The sequence below is a fragment of the Callithrix jacchus genome, chromosome 19 (genome assembly GCF_049354715.1).
Source record: "Callithrix jacchus isolate 240 chromosome 19, calJac240_pri, whole genome shotgun sequence".
NCBI classification, from domain to species: domain Eukaryota; kingdom Metazoa; phylum Chordata; class Mammalia; order Primates; family Cebidae; genus Callithrix; species Callithrix jacchus.
The window spans coordinates 21,717,645-21,741,761 of NC_133520.1; the positions used below are offsets into that span (position 1 = coordinate 21,717,645).

At 55.2% G+C, this 24,117-nt stretch overlaps 7 non-coding genes and 1 pseudogene across 7 annotated transcripts; all 8 read right to left on the reverse strand.

Annotated features, from left to right (window-relative positions):
• Positions 1-7,493: 7,493 nt before the first annotated feature.
• On the reverse strand, positions 7,494-7,618 carry LOC118149608 (small nucleolar RNA SNORA51; annotated as a pseudogene).
• Positions 7,619-10,055: 2,437 nt separating this feature from the next.
• Positions 10,056-10,174, reverse strand: LOC118149566 (5S ribosomal RNA). Its single transcript, XR_004737144.3, has one exon. It is a non-coding gene; the product is annotated as a 5S ribosomal RNA (ribosomal RNA).
• Positions 10,175-12,575: 2,401 nt separating this feature from the next.
• LOC118149583 (5S ribosomal RNA) lies at positions 12,576-12,694 on the reverse strand. The gene has a single exon (XR_004737160.1). It is a non-coding gene; the product is annotated as a 5S ribosomal RNA (ribosomal RNA).
• A 1,496-nt stretch (positions 12,695-14,190) lies between these two features.
• LOC118149632 (5S ribosomal RNA) lies at positions 14,191-14,309 on the reverse strand. The gene has a single exon (XR_004737194.1). It is a non-coding gene; the product is annotated as a 5S ribosomal RNA (ribosomal RNA).
• A 2,370-nt stretch (positions 14,310-16,679) lies between these two features.
• On the reverse strand, positions 16,680-16,798 carry LOC118149594 (5S ribosomal RNA). Its single transcript, XR_004737168.3, has one exon. It is a non-coding gene; the product is annotated as a 5S ribosomal RNA (ribosomal RNA).
• Positions 16,799-18,294: 1,496 nt separating this feature from the next.
• Positions 18,295-18,413, reverse strand: LOC118149637 (5S ribosomal RNA). The gene has a single exon (XR_004737199.1). It is a non-coding gene; the product is annotated as a 5S ribosomal RNA (ribosomal RNA).
• A 2,380-nt stretch (positions 18,414-20,793) lies between these two features.
• Positions 20,794-20,912, reverse strand: LOC118149605 (5S ribosomal RNA). The gene has a single exon (XR_004737177.1). It is a non-coding gene; the product is annotated as a 5S ribosomal RNA (ribosomal RNA).
• A 1,496-nt stretch (positions 20,913-22,408) lies between these two features.
• Positions 22,409-22,527, reverse strand: LOC118149648 (5S ribosomal RNA). Its single transcript, XR_004737205.1, has one exon. It is a non-coding gene; the product is annotated as a 5S ribosomal RNA (ribosomal RNA).
• Between the last annotated feature and the right edge of the window lie 1,590 nt (positions 22,528-24,117).

A 24,117-nucleotide genomic window follows, 5' to 3' on the forward strand; every position in this document is an offset into this window, starting at 1 on the left:
AAGAAGAAGAGACGGGGTTTCACCATGTTAGCCAGGGTGGTCTTGATCTCCTGACCTCATGATCCACCCGCCTCAGCCTCCCAAAGTGCTGGGATTACAGGTGTCAGCCACCGTGCCTGGCCTTTTTGGTTTTTTTTTTAATGTAAGCATTTCACGCTATAAATTTCCCTGTTAGCACTGCTTTTTCATATAAGTTTTGATATGCTGTGTTTTCATTTTCATTTATTTCTGAGTATAGTTGAGCCTTAAACAACATGGATTTGAACTGCGAGGGTGCACTTATACAGGAACTGTTTTCAGTAAATACAGCTGGTCCTCTGAATTCATGAATTCTGCAACTGTAACCAAAGGCAAATTGAAAATACAGTATTCACAGAGTGAAAAACCTGAGGATACAGAGGGCTAACTTTTTTAATACCCAGGTTTTACAGGGCCAACGTCAGGACTTGACTCTGTGTGGATTTTGGCATATTTATAGGGTCCTGTTACCAACCCTCTGTGGATACTGAGAGCCAACTGTATTTTCTGATTTCCTTTGTGGTTTCTTCTTTAATCCATTTGTTGTTTAAAAGTATATCTTAATCTGTTCATGTTGCTGTAACAAAATACCTGAGACTAGATAATTTATAAACAACAGACATTTATTTCTCTCAGTTCTAAAGGCTGTGGTGTCCAAGATCAAGGCATCATCAGCCCATTCAGTGTCTATGGAGGGCCCAGTGCATCACTGCTGCACCTTTCGGAGGGAGGGACATTGTGGTTCCACATGAAGGAGATGAGAGGGAATGAACCCACTCCTTCAAGTCCTTTTATGAGGGCTCTAATTTCATCCATGAGGACTTCTACCCTCATGAGATAATCACCTCCTAAAGAATCCCCACCCGCCCCCCACCCCGGCTTTTTTTTTTTTTTTTTTTTGAGACAGGGTCGCATTCTGTTGCCCCAGCTGGAGTGCAGTAACCATATTATGGCTCACTGCAGCCTTGACCTCCCAGGCTCAGCCAGTCCTCCTGCTTCAGCCTCTGGAGTAGCTGAGACTACAGACCTGTTCCACCATCCCCACCTTATTTTTGTGTTTTTTGTAGAGACCAGGTTTTGCCATTTTGCCCCAGCTGGTCTTGAACTCCTGGGCTCAAACAATCTGCCTGCCTTCACCTCCCAAAGTGCTGGGATTACAGCGTGAACCACCACCCCAGGCCAGTGCCCACCTCTTAATACTATCACATTGGCAATTAAATTTCCACATATAAATTTGGGGGGACATTCAGATCATAGCAGTGTGTTGTTTAATTTCCAAAAAGAAAAAAGGGTCAGTTTATCAGTGTGACTCCTGTTACTGATTTTTAATGTTATTCTGTTGTGGTCAGAGAAGATATTTGATATGCTATCTTTCTTTTAAAATGTACTGAGACTAAAACTGTGGCCTGACTTATGGTCTATCCTGGAGAATGTCCCGTGAGCACTTGAGAAGAACGTGTATGTTGCTGTTGCTGGATAGAGAGTCCTATACACGTCTGCCGGACTTAGCTGATTTATTGTGTTGTTCAAGTCCTTTGTTTTCTTATCCTCTAACTGGTCATTCTATCCATTATTAAGAGTCGGGCATTGAACTCTCCATTTGTCTTTTGTAGAACTGTCTGTCTCTCCCTTCAGTCTATCAGGTTTTGCATCATATATTTTAATGATCTGTTATTAGATGTGTAAATGTTTACAGTTGTTATGTTAAACCTTTTACTAATATATATGTATATATATGTCCTTCTTTGTCTCATGTAAACCTATTTGATTTTAAAGTCTGTTTTGTCTGATATTAGATAGCCACGCCTGTTCTTTTTGGTCACCGTTGGCACGAAATTTCTTTTTTCTTTCTTACTTTTTTTTTTTTTTTTTTGAGATGGAGTTTTTTGATCTTGTTGCCCAGACTGCAGTGCAATGGTGTGATCTCAGCTCACTGCAACCTCTGCCTCCTGGGTTCAAGTGATTTTCCTCCCTTCCTCTCTCAGCCTCCCAAGTAGCTGGGATTACAGATGCCTGCCATCATGCCCAGCTAATTTTTCATATTTTTAGTAGAGATGGGGTTTTATCATGCTGGCCAGGCTGGTCTTGAATTCCTGACCTCAGGTGATCCACCAGCCTTGGCTTCCCAAAGTGTTGGGATTATAGGCATGAGCCACCACGCCTACCCTCTTTTTTTCTTTCTTCAGTTTCTTTTTTTTTTTTTTTTTTTTTGAGACGGAGTTTTGCTGTTGTAACCCAGACTGGAGTGCAATGGCACGATATGGCTCACCGCAACCTCTGCCTTCTGGGTTCAAGCAATTCTCCTGCCTCAGCCTCCTGAGTAGCTGAGACTACGGGTGCGCGCCACCATGCCCAGCTAATTTTTGTATTTTTAGTAGAGATGGGGTTTCACCTCATTGACCAGGATGGTCTCTGAGGGAGATCTGTGGGGATCGCTCCCCTGTGAGGCCCCTAGGAAATGGGCCTCGCCATATGGTGAGCTTGAGCCCAGACACAGATCCCTGGTTGGGGAAGTCGAGCTGAGGGAAAGCAGGAACTGAGAGGGGGACTATGCTATTCAAAATAATTAACAGACATTACTTTATGGATATGAGAACTTGGGAGGCATTGTGTCCACTTTCTGCTCCTATGGTTTATTGCTTCATTTTGTTCATTTTGGATCCTTGCTACATTAGTTGTAAAATATTAACTTCAGTATTTACAATTGTTACTGGGCGTAACTTACTTACCTTGTGACTTAACTTAAGTATTTACACTTGTTAAGTATTTACTGGGCATAATTTACTTACTGGGTGTAACTTACTTAGTGGGCTTAACTTGCTTACCTTGTGACTTAAGTATTTTGATCTGACGTAAACAACATTAAGCAGAAAAGTATATAATGGAACCTATTGCAAAAATAAAATTGCTGCATGGGCATAGTTCATGTAGTCCTCCAGACCTCGCTCTTTTTCTTTCTCCTTTCTTTCTATGCACGCTCTCTTCCAGGTTTGGGACTCTCTTGCCGGACGAGATTTCCAGGCTCACGTTCAGTTCACAACAGGTCTCGATCTCTTGACCTCATGATCCACCCGCCTCGGCCTCCCAAAATGCTGGGATTATAGGCATGAGCCACCACGCCCGACTATTTCTTCAGTTTCAACCTATTCTTGTTTTTGAATCTAAAATTTCTCTCTTGCAAGCATCATAGAATTGGGTTTTGTGTTTTTATTTATTTTGCCAATCTTTGCCTTTTGACTGAAGAGTTTAATCCAATTATATTTGAAGTAATTGCTGACAAGGAAGAACTTCTGTCATTTTGCTACTTGTTTTCTACATCATTTCAGTTTTTCTCCTCATTTTCTGCATTACCATCTTCTGCTGCCTTTGATTATTTTTTGTAGTGAATAATTTTAGTTCCTTTCTCATTTCTTTTTGTGTATATTCTATAGCTACTTTTAGTGGTTCCCATAGGAATTGCATTTAGGATCTTAAAGTTGTAACACTCAAATTTGAATTTATATCAATTTAACTTCAATAACATGTAAAAAAACTTATTTTCTTTAAACAGAGAATGCAGTGGCACAATCTCAGCTCACTGCAACCTCCTCCACCCAGGTTCAAACAATTCTCCTGCCTCAGCCTCCTGAATAGCTGGGATTACAGGCGTGTGCCACCATGCCCAATTAATTTTTGTATTTTTAGTACAGACAGGGTTTCACTATGTTGGTCAGGCTGGTCTCGAACTTCTGACCTGGTGATCTGCCCACCTTGGCCTCCCAAAGTGCTGGGATTACAGGTGTGAGCCACCGTGCCCGGCCAAAACTCTTCTGTTTTAAAGCTCCATCCCCCCTTTCAGTTACTGATGTCACACAATTACATCTTTATGTATTATGGGTATGAAAACATAGACTAAATTGTTTATTATGCATTAGTCTCTTAAAATATATAGAAAAAAAGTGGATGATATTTTTTGGAAAAAGTATAATTTTTAAAAAGACAGAAAACAAAAACTGGAGTTACCAACCAAAGTGTAAAGCTAAATAACAGATAGAGAAGTAACCTAAAAGTAAATGCAATTAGCCAGGTGTGGCAGCACATGCCTGTAGTCCCAGCTACCCAGGAGGCTAACAGGGAAGGACTGCTTGAGGCCAGGAGGTCAAGGCTGCAATGAACCATGATTGTGCTACTGCACTTCAGCCTAGGCAAGAGCACAAGACCCTGTCTCAAATAAAAAAAAAAAAAAGGAGATATTTATTTGAGATTAAGCATTGCAAAATGAATATGGAAGGCATATAGGCATATTCAGGGAGGTAAAAGAGGACAGGTGTTTTTTAAGGAAAAATGAGGAGAATTACATAATTGTTTTGAAATCATTATAATTGGCTACAAAGATCAATAGCACAGGTGGCCCCAGTCCATGGTTAGTCAGGCAGTTACTGGGCGGATGTCCTCACGGTATTTTTTTATGTAAAGTTGTGGCGGCCTTTGTACAGGTTGTAGTTTTTGCAGTCTATCGTGATGGTTTTAGGCATACTTTTATGAGAATCCTCCCTTCATGGCCTTCTCCAGCTCCATTTGGCAAGGTTTTAACACAAGTGACTTCATTTTGGTTCTGACAACTTTTACATTTCCCCTTTTTGATCAAGATCGTTCTTTAAAAGCATCACTAACCAATCATTCTACAGTTAGATTTTGATTGTCCATCAGTGCTGAGATGTACCTGCCCTGAGTTGTGAGTCTGGTCTAGCCCCATGTTCAAGGGAAGTGATTCGCGACTGGAAGTCAGTGTGAAAACCCTTTTGGGCACATTTGAGCAACGACAGAGGTTTAGAGGGAGTGGCACTCAGGCTAAGTCTACCTGGAATCCATTGTTAAGTCTAATTTTGTCTGTTCTGTAGGCCTTTACTACCACCCAAAGTTCTAGGCCAGAATTATTTTCTTAGGAGTTGCACTTTTGCATAAATTTGATAAGCCATTCGTATAAAGTTTTTTAAAAAGAAAATACAAAGCAAAGTTAATAGTAATATGATAACCCCATAATGATTTTAAGCCATTAACCTAGGATTAAATACAAACAACTGAATAAATCAAATCACCACGGGGAACTAGGCGAGGTCTGTTTGTAACAATATGGCGTGTGTGTGTGTGTGTGTGTGTGTGTGTGTGTGTGTCTCAACTTCTCCAGAAAAGTTATTCATGTACAGCACATAGAATTAGCAATAATACCGGCATTTTCTTATTTAACCAATAAGTAATCTAGAGCAATTTTATCATCTGATATTCCATGACTGGGTTGAATTAAAGCAGAGAATGTTATCTTAAAAAAGAAAAAAGACCAATAGTACAATATAAACTAAAAAGCTGTGTTGGGGACTAGGTGGACTGAAGGATTTATTTTTAAAATTTTTTTGAGACAGAGTCTCGCTCTGTCACACAGGCTATAGTGCAGTGGCATGATCTCAGCTCACTGCAACCTCCACCTCCCAGGTTCAAGCCATTCTCCTGCCTCAGCCTCCCAAGTAGCTGGGATTACAGGCACATGCTCCACGCCCTGCTAATTTTTTGCATTTTTAGCAGAGACGGGGTTTCACCATGTTGGTCAGGCTGGTCTCAAACCTCCACTTCCCGAACTGCTGGGATTACAGCCGTGAGCCACCATGCCTGGCCGACTAAAGGATTTCTTAGATCAGGTTCTGTCAAGTTACCCACAGTAGCTACAATTGTGAAATTTCTATTATGTCATTATCCTGCCAAGTAAAAGAGGTGGGCATGAGCAAGAAAAAAATAAAAGAAGATTCTCACTGTGATGGGGAGTCTTGTTCTGTTACCTTGGGAAAAGCTGCCCACATCATGAAGCCAGTCAACTTCTTGTTCTGGTTTGCAGTTTTAATGTCTCTGATTATGGCCTCAGGTGGTCAGTGAACGTTCTCTGTGGCCCAAACATCAAATTATGAGACTAGTCTTCTAAAATCCATTTCTGCTGGACATGGGTTCACGCCTGTAATCCCAACACTTTGGGAGGCAGATGCTGGAGGATGACTTGAAGCCAGAAGTTCCAGACCAGCCTGGGCAACAAAGATATAATCTACAAAAAATTTAAAAACTGGCTGGTTGTGGTGATGTGCACCTATAGTTTCCAGGTACTTAAGAAGTGGAGGCGGGAGAATCACTAGCCAGGAGTTCAAGACTGCAGTGAGCTCATTGGGCCTGGGTGACAGAGGGAGACCCTGACTCAAAAAAAAAATTCTTTAGTTTCAGCTTGTAGGGCTTTAGGAACACAGCAATTCTTAGTACTTGCATGGAAGAAAGCTGGATTGGATTTAGAATGCAGTTCATTCTACAGGTAAATAATAAACACTCAAAAACAATGCACAGGGCTATATTCTAGTAACTGGTGTATTACAGCTTTTCTCTGGAAATATAAGTTTTCTCTCCACAGTCCTCCCAATTTCTACCAAAGATCATCAGAGAAAGGCATATTTTTTTTTTTGCAGAATAATATCAATTTTATCCAATTTTGCCTAATCATTTGCATAAGCATATCAAGAATAACAATTGGTTGCATTGTAATTTCAGATTTAAAAACCTCTTGAGGCTGGTCACAGTGACTCATGCTTGTAATGCCAGCATTTTGGGAGGCCATGGTGGGCAGATTGCTTGAGGCCAGGAGTTCAAGGCCAGCCCTGCCAATATGGTGAAACCCCATCTCTATTAAAAATACAAAAATTAGTCGGACGTGATGGCACCAGCCTGTAGTCCCAGCTACTCAGGAAGCTGAGGCAAGAGAACCACTGGATTCCCCTTCCCAGGGGGCAGAGGTTGCAGTGAACCAAAATCGTCCCACTGCACTCCAGCCTTGGCAACAGAGGGAGACCCTGTCTCAAAAACAACACAACAACAAAAAAACTCTTGAGGCTAGTCACCCAAATCAAGACAGACTTTAGACTTTGTCTACGGTACCTATAAACACCTTAAATATGATATTTCAAATATTTCCAATTGTATCTTGCTATAAATAGAGGAGATTCTGATTGAACTTATGGAAATAATTATATTTCTATTAAAAATAAGTATACTCATGAAATTATTTCCAAATTCTGGAAGTACTTAGTAGGAAGAAAAAGTAAATGCTTTTACTTTTGTTCACAAATGTATGCTTTACCAAATTGCTGAAAACTATAGATAGCATAAAAGAAAATGTTTTCTTAAATTTGGGAAACAAAACATATAAGTAAAGAATCATCAATATTTCAAATGAAAGTCATGAAAACATTATTAGTTATTCAATCTCATGTAATTAATTTTTTTTTGCTAAATCTTGATTATCGGCTTGGTGAATTCATCAGTTTCTTCATTAGAAGTTCTGGACATTTTTCTTCCCACGTACTTGGGAGTTGATACAAGAGAAATATTAAAAATAAATTTTTTTTAAGGAAAAAGAAAAAAAGCAAGTTCTGGAAATGTTTATGTAGTCTACTGATTGTTTTCTTTTTCCATATTGCTCCATTCATACTGCAGGCCAGGCTTGGACTGAGGCGTATGTAGGAGAGGTTTACTCTGCCTCCTCTCTCTATTCAGTCAGTGAAAAAGTACAGCCTGTGGTAAGCACCAAAAGGCCTCCACTGATCTTTATTTCCTTTTACTATTTTTATTTTGCACTATAAACAACAACAATGGCCAGTAATATACAGTTTTTCTTCACATTTGTATGCATTGCAAAATCTGCAAATTCCTGAAGTCAATGGCTTGAAGAGAACCCCCAAAGGCAGAGAGGAAAACAACTATCACAAGAGACCCCAGCACATAGAAAGACAGGAAGCTGAAGAAGCCAGTGTTCATCATCACTGGCCCAGGATACATAGCAAGTATCGTTTCCTCCTGGAACCACCTGCCGCCACCTTGATGGTAGGATATTTTTGGTCGGCGATCTGAAAAACTCTTCTCAAATGAAGAGTTGCTTTGAGAAGAGGTGAAACAAGGTAAGTTTAAGTTTGAATATGAGTCATAATTATTCAAGTATGGGCTTGCGTCACACCTATACAAATCCAAGTTCAGTGAGGAACCTACAGCAAAAGAGAAACCCAGAAAAGCCAACATTTTGCTGCTTCAACTAACTTCCTCCATTGGACCCAAGAAGGTATGTAAAAAAACTTACAGGGATCAAATAGGCATATATATAACCTCCCTACAAACCCTGAAGTGTTACTTTCCTGACTAGATTGAGCTTATTCCCTGAAGCAATGGAGAGACACTGAAATTGCCGGAGTTACAAATATAAGGTGGAAACTGCACTTCCTTCAAAATGAATTGGCTTTATAACTGCCTTTTCTCCAGATCCAGCATCTTCTTTCTCCCATGTTCCTGCAGGTATTTATTGCCTTATGCTTGACATGAAAAGGCAGACGTTGAGGTGCAAGGACTGGGCAGTCCGAGAGGGCAGAGAGTCTGGAAGTCCAGCAGTCAGCACATGCTGTGCTCCCATAGTGGTTTGGCCTTCCTTTAGTCCCGAGAATCTTGCAAGTGGATATATGGTAGGCACCTCCGAGGTAGAGGAAGGAAAGGGTAGAACACCCTGATCATGGGCTGGCCTGTAGTTGATGTTTAGCACCAGCTTTCGACACTACCTGACCAGGCTTCTCTAACTTCGAATTAGGGGAAATGAGTTTTAGATCCCTGCAACACTCAGAAGCCAGTCTCACAATTCCGTTTGAGGAAGCCGACGGACCACCAGGAAGGCAGGAAAACTACAAGTGAGGTCAATCTGAACTTCATTTGCAAGGTTGCTGACCACGGGGACAACATGACAGAGTGAGGACTTCAGTATTGCAAAGATGTGAAATGTCCATGACTCTTGAAAACAGAAATCACAGCTGCTCTTAGGGCCAGGCTGGTTCCTCCATCCCAGTTTTAGCAGAATGTGGCTGTGGCCACAGGGCTCCTGCTAAGCTCTGAGACTGTCCAGTGGGTAGGCAATGGAAATGGCACTGAGGCAGGGACTATGCACTTCAAATCAGAGCTAAATGTCTGCAAATGGCCTTTCAATGAAGAGCCTGCTGCCTCCCCTTAGTAGGAGGGAAGCTGGGGGTTGGGTGTGGAAGGCAGGATTTCAAATTCCTGCTGCAGGAGCGGGCCCATGAAAGCAAAGTCGGGCATTATCATGCTCCTCCTCTACTTGACATAATTGAAGGTCTCCTTCAGGCAGCACTCTTTGGTGTTCAGGAGGTAAGCCATGCAGATGGTGGGTGAACAGGTGACCCCAACCTCACAGTGGACCAGGACCTTGCATTCCTTTGCTCTGACACAGTCAATGAAGTCTCTTGCTTCTTGAGAGTCAGCCATGTGGCTGTCGTCCACAGAGATCCATTACAGTGGAGGTAGGTCTTACAGGCCTCACAGCTCCACAGGGGGACATTTAGCTGGGCTCTGATGTGAAGGGTGGAAAGGAACTTGCAAGTGGATACACGGCAGGCACCTCCGAGGTAGAGGAAGAAAAGGGTAGAACACCCTGATCATGGGCTGGCCTGTAGTTGATGATTAGCACCAGCTTTCCACACTACCTAACCAGGCTTCTCTAACTTCGAATTAGAAGAAATGAGTTTTAGATCCCTGCAACACTCAGAAGCCAGTCTCACAATTCCGTTTGAGGAAGCCGACCGACCACCAGGAAGGCAGGAAAACTACAAGTCAGGTGAGCCCTCTCCGCCCTTTCCCCTGGTTTAACAGGCTTGGGCGGCGCCGGATGAGTGAATCGAACTGCCTGGGCGTCCCGGGAGAAAGCAAGGCCCCGACAGGGCGGGGAAGCGGCGCCTGCCTGCGGATTCGGAAGTGGGGTCCGGGTCCCGTCCCTCCCGGCCCCGGCGGAAGAGGCGGTATGCTGCTGGCCGGGGTGCTGCCGTGGCGGATCCAGCCACTGCCCCCCTGCCCCCCGCGGAGGTCCCAGGCTGCGGCGGGGTCGCGGACGGGCGCAAAAGGGGGAGTAGTGTCGGGGGCCGCTGGAGAAGCACAGCGACAACAGAGGGACAAAAGAAGGCAGGGAGCCGTCGGAAGAGCCAAAGGGCCTACAGCACCCGGTATTCCCAGGCGGTCTCCCATCCAAGTACTAACCAGGCCCGACCCTGCTTAGCTTCCGAGATCAGACGAGATCGGGCGCGTTCAGGGTGGTATGGCCGTAGACGCTGGCGGTGGCCTGTGCCTGCCCCAAAAGGCGGCCCGCAGCCACGCCCGCCCGACTCCAGGCCTCACGGCCAGCCCGCCCGCCCGCCCGCGGCCAGCCTGGGCCGCTCTTCCACTCTATGCCCTGGCACCCCCCGGCGCCGCGCTGCGCCTTGCGTCGGCCTCTCAGAGCCTCCCGTTGTCGCTGGCGGGGACGACAGGGTATGCTCCGAGCGGTCAGGGTCCTGGGACTTCCTCCGGCCCTCCGCCTTGCAGCCGCCGCCGCCGCCGAGGGATACTTGTGGATCCGTCGCCGCCCCTCCGGCAAGGTCCCCTCTTGCCCCTTCCACTCAGAGCCGCCGCGGCTGCCCAGGAACGAAGGGCCGGCCCGGCCCCGCGGGTTCTTTTTCTCACAACGCACCCACCACGGTCCCTTGTCCGGCTCAGGGGCCGGGGAGGCGGAGCCCTTGCTGTGTCCCGCGCTGGCGCTAGAGCCGGCAGCCTGATCCCGGCAAGAGAGGGGCCGAGGCACTCGCAGAAGGAGAGCAGAGGACAGCCAAATGGAGAGACAGAAACAAACGGAGAGAGACACACAGACGACAGAGGCGGACAGACAGACACACACACAGAAAGACACGGGGTGAGGGGGGAGAGGGGGAGAGAGACAGAGAGAGAGAGAGAGAGAGAGAGAGAGAGAGAGAGAGAGAGAGAGAGAGAGAGAGAGAGAGAGAGAGAGAGAGAGAGAGAGAGAGAGAGAGACGGAGACGGAGACAGAGACCGACAGAACGAGCGCCAGCTAGAGGGGGGAGAACAGAAAGGGAGGGGCTGAGGCAGCTAGAGAGCCACAGCGATAGAGCCTTGGCGTGCCAGCGCTCTGCTCTAATAGACAGGGCCTCTTGGAGCAGGCCGACGTGGGGTGGAGGCTGCTTGGGCTGGGTCAGGACCGGATGGCAGGGCCGCCCACGCGGCAGGACCGCCGGCGCCCTGACAGGTGTTTCTTCTTGGCTTGGTTGGGTGCGCTGGGAGGGGCGGGTGCGTTTGCCCGGGTCCTTCCTTTGTTGGCTCCTCCCCGACCACTTGCTGCGGTGGGCCCCGCGATCTGCAGAGAGACGGGGCCCGAGGCCTGCGTCTCTCTCGTGCCCTCGAGGCTGGTGTTTTCGCGAAGTTGGCGGCGGTGGTGTAGGGCTCATGGCCCCGCAGGGTCGTGGGGTGAGCCTTAGGCTGTGCTGAGGCGCAGGGTCCGAGAAATAGAGAGACAGGACACAGAAGTACAAGAGAAACGCAGCTGGGCTGGGGGGCCGGGGGGCCGGGGGTCGGGGGGGGGGGGCACGCCACCTATAAGCAGAGTCGGGCGAGGTCCCGAATGTCCCGAAGCATGAGTATTTACGGTGTACAGGTTAGGGGGCAGGGCAGTGAGTGAAATCATCTTTAAAGATAGTGATAGGGTCATGAGCAATAAAACATCGCGTCCACCTCCATTAGGTCACCTAGGCCAGGAGGTGGACAGTGCACGGCGAGGGGCCCGTTCCCACGAAGGCAAGGGCCGTGCTCAGTAAGGGGTCCACCCCCATCAGGTCACCGAGGTTTGAAGGCCGGCCGTGCGCAGTGTGCAATACTTCTATCTACGGTCAAACTACTTCTAAGAAGATTTATAGGAGGATGCTTTAAGTCACAAAGCGGTGACAGAGCTGTCAGGGTTACAGGTTTCCCTTAAATCATGCTCTGCAGTGTGTCTGCTCTAAGGCATTCCTCTGATTGTACGCTGCTTATTCCTTAATTCATGCTCTGTACCGTGTCCACTCCAGGCATTCCTGCGATTAGGAACTAAGATAGGATTTTTAGCTATATATGTAGGGAAATACTCTTTAGGCACTCGTGCTCTCAACTATTATATGATTATATAGAGAGGATGATATAAAGGGATTCGTCAAGCCCTATTTCTATAAACTAATATGTGATTATATAAACGACTGTCTAGAAGGAAATCGCTGAGTAGTAACGCGATAAAGTGGGATATTCCTCAAGCCCCAACTGTGCCAGGGTTCTGCTTAGCTCTCATTCCTCGGCGCCTATATGGGGTGTTACCCAGAGATGGGGGTGTTGCCGGCGCACAGAATCGGCTTTCCTGGTGGCTGGCGAAGGCAATGTCTTTCCCCCCGCCCCCGCCCTCCCCGGGGACAGCAGGGACCCCCGGGCCTGCGCCTATGCGGGTCGGGTCCCGGCCCTCGGTGCCCAGGCTGGAGCCGAGCTCCTGGTGCCATGCTGCTGCCTGGCCGGTGCTGCAGCGGCGGAACCCCCACGAGGAGGTGCCGGGCTGCGGCGGGGTCGCAGGCGGTGGGAAAAGGGGAGAGAGTCAGAGGGCACTTGAGAAGCACAGCAGGGCGACCGAAAAGAGGAAAGAGGCAGGGGAGCGAAAGGCCAAAAGCCTACGGCACCCGGTATTCCCAGGCGGTCTCCCTTCCAAGTACTAACCAGGCCCGACCCTGCTTTGCTTCCGAGAGCTGACGAGATCGGGCGCCTTCAGGGTGGTGTGGCCGTAGACGCCAGCGGCGGCCTCTGGCTGCCCGGAGAGGCCGGCCCAGCCACGCCCGCCCGACGCCAGCCCTCGCTGCCACCACGTGGCCGCGGGACTCGGGTCGGGGAGCAGGGAGCCGCTCGTAGGCTGCCCAGGCTGGGCCGCTCTCCGCCCTCAGGGTCCACGCCTCAGCTCCGCCCTCCACCGGGCTCCGCCTTCCTTCGGCCTCCCAGTGCCTCCCGACTTCGCTCGTCTTCGTCTCCACGACGCCCAAGCTTCTGATCCCAACACAGGGGCTGAAGGACACCCAGACGGGGGGTCCCGCCTCCCGTCCACCCCCACGAGCAACCCCACCCCTCTCACACACAAACACACACTAGCCCACTCGCGCGAGCACCCACCCAGGAACACACACATAGACACAGACATCTCGAAGGAGGGCAAGCGAGCGAGGGATGGAACGGTAGTAAAGGAGACACGCAGCGAGACGGCGATACAGAGAGAGACACATAGGACAAAGAGGATGGAGGCCCCGACAGACAGACAGACAGACAGAAAGACAGACAGACAGACAGACCCACCCACCCAGCCAGAGATGAGACACGGCGCAAGGTGGAGGGGGAAGACCAGAAAGAGAGAAGGTGAGGGAGTCAGAGGGCCCGAGCGCTAGAGCCTTGGAGAAGGAGCACTCTGCCACGGTAGACCCGGCTCCCCGGAGCAGGCCTGGTAGGGGGCGGGGAGCTTGGGCTGGCCCGGAACAGAGCGGCAGGGCCGGGGTGCGGGAGGACCACCGGAGCCCTGAGACGTGTTTCTCCGTGGCTGGGTTGGTTGCTTTGAGGGTGCGTTTCGTAGGGTCCTTCCTTCGTTGGCTCCTCCCCGTCCTCTTGGTGCTGCGCCCCCACCCCAGATGTGTAGAGCGCACCAGTCCGTCTGGCGGGAGGCGTGGCGCCCAGCGTGCCCGGGGGGGAGGGGCCCGGCGCCTGGATCTCTCTGGTGTGCTCGGGACTGGAGTTCAGGCGAAGTGGGTGGCCACGAGAATCCAAGCGCACGGGGACGATTTCCCTGGCGGCTGGCCGAAGCCATGTCCTTCTCGCGGAACAAGACAGCCAGGCGTCCTGGAGCGGACGGAGGTCTCGGCTGACGTCTGTGGAACCCGCTGCCCACTGCCCGCCCCTTGGCCGGGCTTGGACGCTTGGGGCGGCGCCGGATGAGTGAATCGAACTGCCTGGGCGTCCCGGGAGAAAGCAAGGCCCCGACAGGGCGGGGAAGCGGCGCCTGCCTGCGGATTCGGAAGTGGGGTCCGGGTCCCGTCCCTCCCGGCCCCGGCGGAAGAGGCGGTATGCTGCTGGCCGGGGTGCTGCCGTGGCGGATCCAGCCACTGCCCCCCTGCCCCCCGCGGAGGTCCCAGGCTGCGGCGGGGTCGCGGACGGGCGCAAAAGGGGGAGTAGTGTCGGGGGCCGCTGGAGAAGCACAGCGACAACAGAGGGACAAAAGAAGGCAGGGAGCCGTCGGAAGAGCCAAAAAGCCTACAGCACCCGGTATTCCCAGGCGGTCTCCCATCCAAGTACTAACCAGGCCCGACCCTGCTTAGCTTCCGAGATCAGACGAGATCGGGCGCGTTCAGGGTGGTATGGCCGTAGACGCTGGCGGTGGCCTGTGCCTGCCCCAAAAGGCGGCCCGCAGCCACGCCCGCCCGACTCCAGGCCTCACGGCCAGCCCGCCCGCCCGCCCGCGGCCAGCCTGGGCCGCTCTTCCACTCTATGCCCTGGCACCCCCCGGCGCCGCGCTGCGCCTTGCGTCGGCCTCTCAGAGCCTCCCGTTGTCGCTGGCGGGGACGACAGGGTATGCTCCGAGCGGTCAGGGTCCTGGGACTTCCTCCGGCCCTCCGCCTTGCAGCCGCCGCCGCCGCCGAGGGATACTTGTGGATCCGTCGCCGCCCCTCCGGCAAGGTCCCCTCTTGCCCCTTCCACTCAGAGCCGCCGCGGCTGCCCAGGAACGAAGGGCCGGCCCGGCCCCGCGGGTTCTTTTTCTCACAACGCACCCACCACGGTCCCTTGTCCGGCTCAGGGGCCGGGGAGGCGGAGCCCTTGCTGTGTCCCGCGCTGGCGCTAGAGCCGGCAGCCTGATCCCGGCAAGAGAGGGGCCGAGGCACTCGCAGAAGGAGAGCAGAGGACAGCCAAATGGAGAGACAGAAACAAACGGAGAGAGACACACAGACGACAGAGGCGGACAGACAGACACACACACAGAAAGACACGGGGTGAGGGGGGAGAGGGGGAGAGAGACAGACAGAGAGAGAGAGAGAGAGAGAGAGAGAGAGAGAGAGAGAGAGAGAGAGAGAGAGAGAGACGGAGACGGAGACAGAGACCGACAGAACGAGCGCCAGCTAGAGGGGGGAGAACAGAAAGGGAGGGGCTGAGGCACCTAGAGAGCCACAGCGATAGAGCCTTGGCGTGCCAGCGCTCTGCTCTAATAGACAGGGCCTCTTGGAGCAGGCCGACGTGGGGTGGAGGCTGCTTGGGCTGGGTCAGGACCGGATGGCAGGGCCGCCCACGCGGCAGGACCGCCGGCGCCCTGACAGGTGTTTCTTCTTGGCTTGGTTGGGTGCGCTGGGAGGGGCGGGTGCGTTTGCCGGGGTCCTTCCTTTGTTGGCTCCTCCCCGACCACTTGCTGCGGTGGGCCCCGCGATCTGCAGAGAGACGGGGCCCGAGGCCTGCGTCTCTCTCGTGCCCTCGAGGCTGGTGTTTTCGCGAAGTTGGCGGCGGTGGTGTAGGGCTCATGGCCCCGCAGGGTCGTGGGGTGAGCCTTAGGCCGTGCTGAGGCGCAGGGTCCGAGAAATAGAGAGACAGGACACAGAAGTACAAGAGAAACGCAGCTGGGCTGGGGGGCCGGGGGGCCGGGGGTCGGGGGGGGGGGCACGCCACCTATAAGCAGAGTCGGGCGAGGTCCCGAATGTCCCGAAGCATGAGTATTTACGGTGTACAGGTTAGGGGGCAGGGCAGTGAGTGAAATCATCTTTAAAGATAGTGATAGGGTCATGAGCAATAAAACATCGCGTCCACCTCCATTAGGTCACCTAGGCCAGGAGGTGGACAGTGCACGGCGAGGGGCCCGTTCCCACGAAGGCAAGGGCCGTGCTCAGTAAGGGGTCCACCCCCATCAGGTCACCGAGGTTTGAAGGCCGGCCGTGCGCAGTGTGCAATACTTCTATCTACGGTCAAACTACTTCTAAGAAGATTTATAGGAGGATGCTTTAAGTCACAAAGCGGTGACAGAGCTGTCAGGGTTACAGGTTTCCCTTAAATCATGCTCTGCAGTGTGTCTGCTCTAAGGCATTCCTCTGATTGTACGCTGCTTATTCCTTAATTCATGCTCTGTACCGTGTCCACTCCAGGCATTCCTGCGATTAGGAACTAAGATAGGATTTTTAGCTATATATGTAGGGAAATACTCTTTAGGCACTCGTGCTCTCAACTATTATATGATTATATAGAGAGGATGATATAAAGGGATTCGTCAAGCCCTATTTCTATAAACTAATATGTGATTATATAAACGACTGTCTAGAAGGAAATCGCTGAGTAGTAACGCGATAAAGTGGGATATTCCTCAAGCCCCAACTGTGCCAGGGTTCTGCTTAGCTCTCATTCCTCGGCGCCTATATGGGGTGTTACCCAGAGATGGGGGTGTTGCCGGCGCACAGAATCGGCTTTCCTGGTGGCTGGCGAAGGCAATGTCTTTCCCCCCGCCCCCGCCCTCCCCGGGGACAGCAGGGACCCCCGGGCCTGCGCCTATGCGGGTCGGGTCCCGGCCCTCGGTGCCCAGGCTGGAGCCGAGCTCCTGGTGCCATGCTGCTGCCTGGCCGGTGCTGCAGCGGCGGAACCCCCACGAGGAGGTGCCGGGCTGCGGCGGGGTCGCAGGCGGTGGGAAAAGGGGAGAGAGTCAGAGGGCACTTGAGAAGCACAGCAGGGCGACCGAAAAGAGGAAAGAGGCAGGGGAGCGAAAGGCCAAAAGCCTACGGCACCCGGTATTCCCAGGCGGTCTCCCTTCCAAGTACTAACCAGGCCCGACCCTGCTTTGCTTCCGAGAGCTGACGAGATCGGGCGCCTTCAGGGTGGTGTGGCCGTAGACGCCAGCGGCGGCCTCTGGCTGCCCGGAGAGGCCGGCCCAGCCACGCCCGCCCGACGCCAGCCCTCGCTGCCACCACGTGGCCGCGGGACTCGGGTCGGGGAGCAGGGAGCCGCTCGTAGGCTGCCCAGGCTGGGCCGCTCTCCGCCCTCAGGGTCCACGCCTCAGCTCCGCCCTCCACCGGGCTCCGCCTTCCTTCGGCCTCCCAGTGCCTCCCGACTTCGCTCGTCTTCGTCTCCACGACGCCCAAGCTTCTGATCCCAACACAGGGGCTGAAGGACACCCAGACGGGGGGTCCCGCCTCCCGTCCACCCCCACGAGCAACCCCACCCCTCTCACACACAAACACACACTAGCCCACTCGCGCGAGCACCCACCCAGGAACACACACATAGACACAGACATCTCGAAGGAGGGCAAGCGAGCGAGGGATGGAACGGTAGTAAAGGAGACACGCAGCGAGACGGCGATACAGAGAGAGACACATAGGACAAAGAGGATGGAGGCCCCGACAGACAGACAGACAGACAGAAAGACAGACAGACAGACAGACCCACCCACCCAGCCAGAGATGAGACACGGCGCAAGGTGGAGGGGGAAGACCAGAAAGAGAGAAGGTGAGGGAGTCAGAGGGCCCGAGCGCTAGAGCCTTGGAGAAGGAGCACTCTGCCACGGTAGACCCGGCTCCCCGGAGCAGGCCTGGTAGGGGGCGGGGAGCTTGGGCTGGCCCGGAACAGAGCGGCAGGGCCGGGGTGCGGGAGGACCACCGGAGCCCTGAGACGTGTTTCTCCGTGGCTGGGTTGGTTGCTTTGAGGGTGCGTTTCGTAGGGTCCTTCCTTCGTTGGCTCCTCCCCGTCCTCTTGGTGCTGCGCCCCCACCCCAGATGTGTAGAGCGCACCAGTCCGTCTGGCGGGAGGCGTGGCGCCCAGCGTGCCCGGGGGGGAGGGGCCCGGCGCCTGGATCTCTCTGGTGTGCTCGGGACTGGAGTTCAGGCGAAGTGGGTGGCCACGAGAATCCAAGCGCACGGGGACGATTTCCCTGGCGGCTGGCCGAAGCCATGTCCTTCTCGCGGAACAAGACAGCCAGGCGTCCTGGAGCGGACGGAGGTCTCGGCTGACGTCTGTGGAACCCGCTGCCCACTGCCCGCCCCTTGGCCGGGCTTGGACGCTTGGGGCGGCGCCGGATGAGTGAATCGAACTGCCTGGGCGTCCCGGGAGAAAGCAAGGCCCCGACAGGGCGGGGAAGCGGCGCCTGCCTGCGGATTCGGAAGTGGGGTCCGGGTCCCGTCCCTCCCGGCCCCGGCGGAAGAGGCGGTATGCTGCTGGCCGGGGTGCTGCCGTGGCGGATCCAGCCACTGCCCCCCTGCCCCCCGCGGAGGTCCCAGGCTGCGGCGGGGTCGCGGACGGGCGCAAAAGGGGGAGTAGTGTCGGGGGCCGCTGGAGAAGCACAGCGACAACAGAGGGACAAAAGAAGGCAGGGAGCCGTCGGAAGAGCCAAAAAGCCTACAGCACCCGGTATTCCCAGGCGGTCTCCCATCCAAGTACTAACCAGGCCCGACCCTGCTTAGCTTCCGAGATCAGACGAGATCGGGCGCGTTCAGGGTGGTATGGCCGTAGACGCTGGCGGTGGCCTGTGCCTGCCCCAAAAGGCGGCCCGCAGCCACGCCCGCCCGACTCCAGGCCTCACGGCCAGCCCGCCCGCCCGCCCGCGGCCAGCCTGGGCCGCTCTTCCACTCTATGCCCTGGCACCCCCCGGCGCCGCGCTGCGCCTTGCGTCGGCCTCTCAGAGCCTCCCGTTGTCGCTGGCGGGGACGACAGGGTATGCTCCGAGCGGTCAGGGTCCTGGGACTTCCTCCGGCCCTCCGCCTTGCAGCCGCCGCCGCCGCCGAGGGATACTTGTGGATCCGTCGCCGCCCCTCCGGCAAGGTCCCCTCTTGCCCCTTCCACTCAGAGCCGCCGCGGCTGCCCAGGAACGAAGGGCCGGCCCGGCCCCGCGGGTTCTTTTTCTCACAACGCACCCACCACGGTCCCTTGTCCGGCTCAGGGGCCGGGGAGGCGGAGCCCTTGCTGTGTCCCGCGCTGGCGCTAGAGCCGGCAGCCTGATCCCGGCAAGAGAGGGGCCGAGGCACTCGCAGAAGGAGAGCAGAGGACAGCCAAATGGAGAGACAGAAACAAACGGAGAGAGACACACAGACGACAGAGGCGGACAGACAGACACACACACAGAAAGACACGGGGTGAGGGGGGAGAGGGGGAGAGAGACAGACAGAGAGAGAGAGAGAGAGAGAGAGAGAGAGAGAGAGAGAGAGAGAGAGAGAGAGAGAGAGAGAGAGAGACGGAGACGGAGACAGAGACCGACAGAACGAGCGCCAGCTAGAGGGGGGAGAACAGAAAGGGAGGGGCTGAGGCACCTAGAGAGCCACAGCGATAGAGCCTTGGCGTGCCAGCGCTCTGCTCTAATAGACAGGGCCTCTTGGAGCAGGCCGACGTGGGGTGGAGGCTGCTTGGGCTGGGTCAGGACCGGATGGCAGGGCCGCCCACGCGGCAGGACCGCCGGCGCCCTGACAGGTGTTTCTTCTTGGCTTGGTTGGGTGCGCTGGGAGGGGCGGGTGCGTTTGCCGGGGTCCTTCCTTTGTTGGCTCCTCCCCGACCACTTGCTGCGGTGGGCCCCGCGATCTGCAGAGAGACGGGGCCCGAGGCCTGCGTCTCTCTCGTGCCCTCGAGGCTGGTGTTTTCGCGAAGTTGGCGGCGGTTGTGTAGGGCTCATGGCCCCGCAGGGTCGTGGGGTGAGCCTTAGGCCGTGCTGAGGCGCAGGGTCCGAGAAATAGAGAGACAGGACACAGAAGTACAAGAGAAACGCAGCTGGGCTGGGGGGCCGGGGGGCCGGGGGTCGGGGGGGGGGGCACGCCACCTATAAGCAGAGTCGGGCGAGGTCCCGAATGTCCCGAAGCATGAGTATTTACGGTGTACAGGTTAGGGGGCAGGGCAGTGAGTGAAATCATCTTTAAAGATAGTGATAGGGTCATGAGCAATAAAACATCGCGTCCACCTCCATTAGGTCACCTAGGCCAGGAGGTGGACAGTGCACGGCGAGGGGCCCGTTCCCACGAAGGCAAGGGCCGTGCTCAGTAAGGGGTCCACCCCCATCAGGTCACCGAGGTTTGAAGGCCGGCCGTGCGCAGTGTGCAATACTTCTATCTACGGTCAAACTACTTCTAAGAAGATTTATAGGAGGATGCTTTAAGTCACAAAGCGGTGACAGAGCTGTCAGGGTTACAGGTTTCCCTTAAATCATGCTCTGCAGTGTGTCTGCTCTAAGGCATTCCTCTGATTGTACGCTGCTTATTCCTTAATTCATGCTCTGTACCGTGTCCACTCCAGGCATTCCTGCGATTAGGAACTAAGATAGGATTTTTAGCTATATATGTAGGGAAATACTCTTTAGGCACTCGTGCTCTCAACTATTATATGATTATATAGAGAGGATGATATAAAGGGATTCGTCAAGCCCTATTTCTATAAACTAATATGTGATTATATAAACGACTGTCTAGAAGGAAATCGCTGAGTAGTAACGCGATAAAGTGGGATATTCCTCAAGCCCCAACTGTGCCAGGGTTCTGCTTAGCTCTCATTCCTCGGCGCCTATATGGGGTGTTACCCAGAGATGGGGGTGTTGCCGGCGCACAGAATCGGCTTTCCTGGTGGCTGGCGAAGGCAATGTCTTTCCCCCCGCCCCCGCCCTCCCCGGGGACAGCAGGGACCCCCGGGCCTGCGCCTATGCGGGTCGGGTCCCGGCCCTCGGTGCCCAGGCTGGAGCCGAGCTCCTGGTGCCATGCTGCTGCCTGGCCGGTGCTGCAGCGGCGGAACCCCCACGAGGAGGTGCCGGGCTGCGGCGGGGTCGCAGGCGGTGGGAAAAGGGGAGAGAGTCAGAGGGCACTTGAGAAGCACAGCAGGGCGACCGAAAAGAGGAAAGAGGCAGGGGAGCGAAAGGCCAAAAGCCTACGGCACCCGGTATTCCCAGGCGGTCTCCCTTCCAAGTACTAACCAGGCCCGACCCTGCTTTGCTTCCGAGAGCTGACGAGATCGGGCGCCTTCAGGGTGGTGTGGCCGTAGACGCCAGCGGCGGCCTCTGGCTGCCCGGAGAGGCCGGCCCAGCCACGCCCGCCCGACGCCAGCCCTCGCTGCCACCACGTGGCCGCGGGACTCGGGTCGGGGAGCAGGGAGCCGCTCGTAGGCTGCCCAGGCTGGGCCGCTCTCCGCCCTCAGGGTCCACGCCTCAGCTCCGCCCTCCACCGGGCTCCGCCTTCCTTCGGCCTCCCAGTGCCTCCCGACTTCGCTCGTCTTCGTCTCCACGACGCCCAAGCTTCTGATCCCAACACAGGGGCTGAAGGACACCCAGACGGGGGGTCCCGCCTCCCGTCCACCCCCACGAGCAACCCCACCCCTCTCACACACAAACACACACTAGCCCACTCGCGCGAGCACCCACCCAGGAACACACACATAGACACAGACATCTCGAAGGAGGGCAAGCGAGCGAGGGATGGAACGGTAGTAAAGGAGACACGCAGCGAGACGGCGATACAGAGAGAGACACATAGGACAAAGAGGATGGAGGCCCCGACAGACAGACAGACAGACAGAAAGACAGACAGACAGACAGACCCACCCACCCAGCCAGAGATGAGACACGGCGCAAGGTGGAGGGGGAAGACCAGAAAGAGAGAAGGTGAGGGAGTCAGAGGGCCCGAGCGCTAGAGCCTTGGAGAAGGAGCACTCTGCCACGGTAGACCCGGCTCCCCGGAGCAGGCCTGGTAGGGGGCGGGGAGCTTGGGCTGGCCCGGAACAGAGCGGCAGGGCCGGGGTGCGGGAGGACCACCGGAGCCCTGAGACGTGTTTCTCCGTGGCTGGGTTGGTTGCTTTGAGGGTGCGTTTCGTAGGGTCCTTCCTTCGTTGGCTCCTCCCCGTCCTCTTGGTGCTGCGCCCCCACCCCAGATGTGTAGAGCGCACCAGTCCGTCTGGCGGGAGGCGTGGCGCCCAGCGTGCCCGGGGGGGAGGGGCCCGGCGCCTGGATCTCTCTGGTGTGCTCGGGACTGGAGTTCAGGCGAAGTGGGTGGCCACGAGAATCCAAGCGCACGGGGACGATTTCCCTGGCGGCTGGCCGAAGCCATGTCCTTCTCGCGGAACAAGACAGCCAGGCGTCCTGGAGCGGACGGAGGTCTCGGCTGACGTCTGTGGAACCCGCTGCCCACTGCCCGCCCCTTGGCCGGGCTTGGACGCTTGGGGCGGCGCCGGATGAGTGAATCGAACTGCCTGGGCGTCCCGGGAGAAAGCAAGGCCCCGACAGGGCGGGGAAGCGGCGCCTGCCTGCGGATTCGGAAGTGGGGTCCGGGTCCCGTCCCTCCCGGCCCCGGCGGAAGAGGCGGTATGCTGCTGGCCGGGGTGCTGCCGTGGCGGATCCAGCCACTGCCCCCCTGCCCCCCGCGGAGGTCCCAGGCTGCGGCGGGGTCGCGGACGGGCGCAAAAGGGGGAGTAGTGTCGGGGGCCGCTGGAGAAGCACAGCGACAACAGAGGGACAAAAGAAGGCAGGGAGCCGTCGGAAGAGCCAAAAAGCCTACAGCACCCGGTATTCCCAGGCGGTCTCCCATCCAAGTACTAACCAGGCCCGACCCTGCTTAGCTTCCGAGATCAGACGAGATCGGGCGCGTTCAGGGTGGTATGGCCGTAGACGCTGGCGGTGGCCTGTGCCTGCCCCAAAAGGCGGCCCGCAGCCACGCCCGCCCGACTCCAGGCCTCACGGCCAGCCCGCCCGCCCGCCCGCGGCCAGCCTGGGCCGCTCTTCCACTCTATGCCCTGGCACCCCCCGGCGCCGCGCTGCGCCTTGCGTCGGCCTCTCAGAGCCTCCCGTTGTCGCTGGCGGGGACGACAGGGTATGCTCCGAGCGGTCAGGGTCCTGGGACTTCCTCCGGCCCTCCGCCTTGCAGCCGCCGCCGCCGCCGAGGGATACTTGTGGATCCGTCGCCGCCCCTCCGGCAAGGTCCCCTCTTGCCCCTTCCACTCAGAGCCGCCGCGGCTGCCCAGGAACGAAGGGCCGGCCCGGCCCCGCGGGTTCTTTTTCTCACAACGCACCCACCACGGTCCCTTGTCCGGCTCAGGGGCCGGGGAGGCGGAGCCCTTGCTGTGTCCCGCGCTGGCGCTAGAGCCGGCAGCCTGATCCCGGCAAGAGAGGGGCCGAGGCACTCGCAGAAGGAGAGCAGAGGACAGCCAAATGGAGAGACAGAAACAAACGGAGAGAGACACACAGACGACAGAGGCGGACAGACAGACACACACACAGAAAGACACGGGGTGAGGGGGGAGAGGGGGAGAGAGACAGACAGAGAGAGAGAGAGAGAGAGAGAGAGAGAGAGAGAGAGAGAGAGAGAGAGAGAGAGACGGAGACGGAGACAGAGACCGACAGAACGAGCGCCAGCTAGAGGGGGGAGAACAGAAAGGGAGGGGCTGAGGCACCTAGAGAGCCACAGCGATAGAGCCTTGGCGTGCCAGCGCTCTGCTCTAATAGACAGGGCCTCTTGGAGCAGGCCGACGTGGGGTGGAGGCTGCTTGGGCTGGGTCAGGACCGGATGGCAGGGCCGCCCACGCGGCAGGACCGCCGGCGCCCTGACAGGTGTTTCTTCTTGGCTTGGTTGGGTGCGCTGGGAGGGGCGGGTGCGTTTGCCGGGGTCCTTCCTTTGTTGGCTCCTCCCCGACCACTTGCTGCGGTGGGCCCCGCGATCTGCAGAGAGACGGGGCCCGAGGCCTGCGTCTCTCTCGTGCCCTCGAGGCTGGTGTTTTCGCGAAGTTGGCGGCGGTTGTGTAGGGCTCATGGCCCCGCAGGGTCGTGGGGTGAGCCTTAGGCCGTGCTGAGGCGCAGGGTCCGAGAAATAGAGAGACAGGACACAGAAGTACAAGAGAAACGCAGCTGGGCTGGGGGGCCGGGGGGCCGGGGGTCGGGGGGGGGGGCACGCCACCTATAAGCAGAGTCGGGCGAGGTCCCGAATGTCCCGAAGCATGAGTATTTACGGTGTACAGGTTAGGGGGCAGGGCAGTGAGTGAAATCATCTTTAAAGATAGTGATAGGGTCATGAGCAATAAAACATCGCGTCCACCTCCATTAGGTCACCTAGGCCAGGAGGTGGACAGTGCACGGCGAGGGGCCCGTTCCCACGAAGGCAAGGGCCGTGCTCAGTAAGGGGTCCACCCCCATCAGGTCACCGAGGTTTGAAGGCCGGCCGTGCGCAGTGTGCAATACTTCTATCTACGGTCAAACTACTTCTAAGA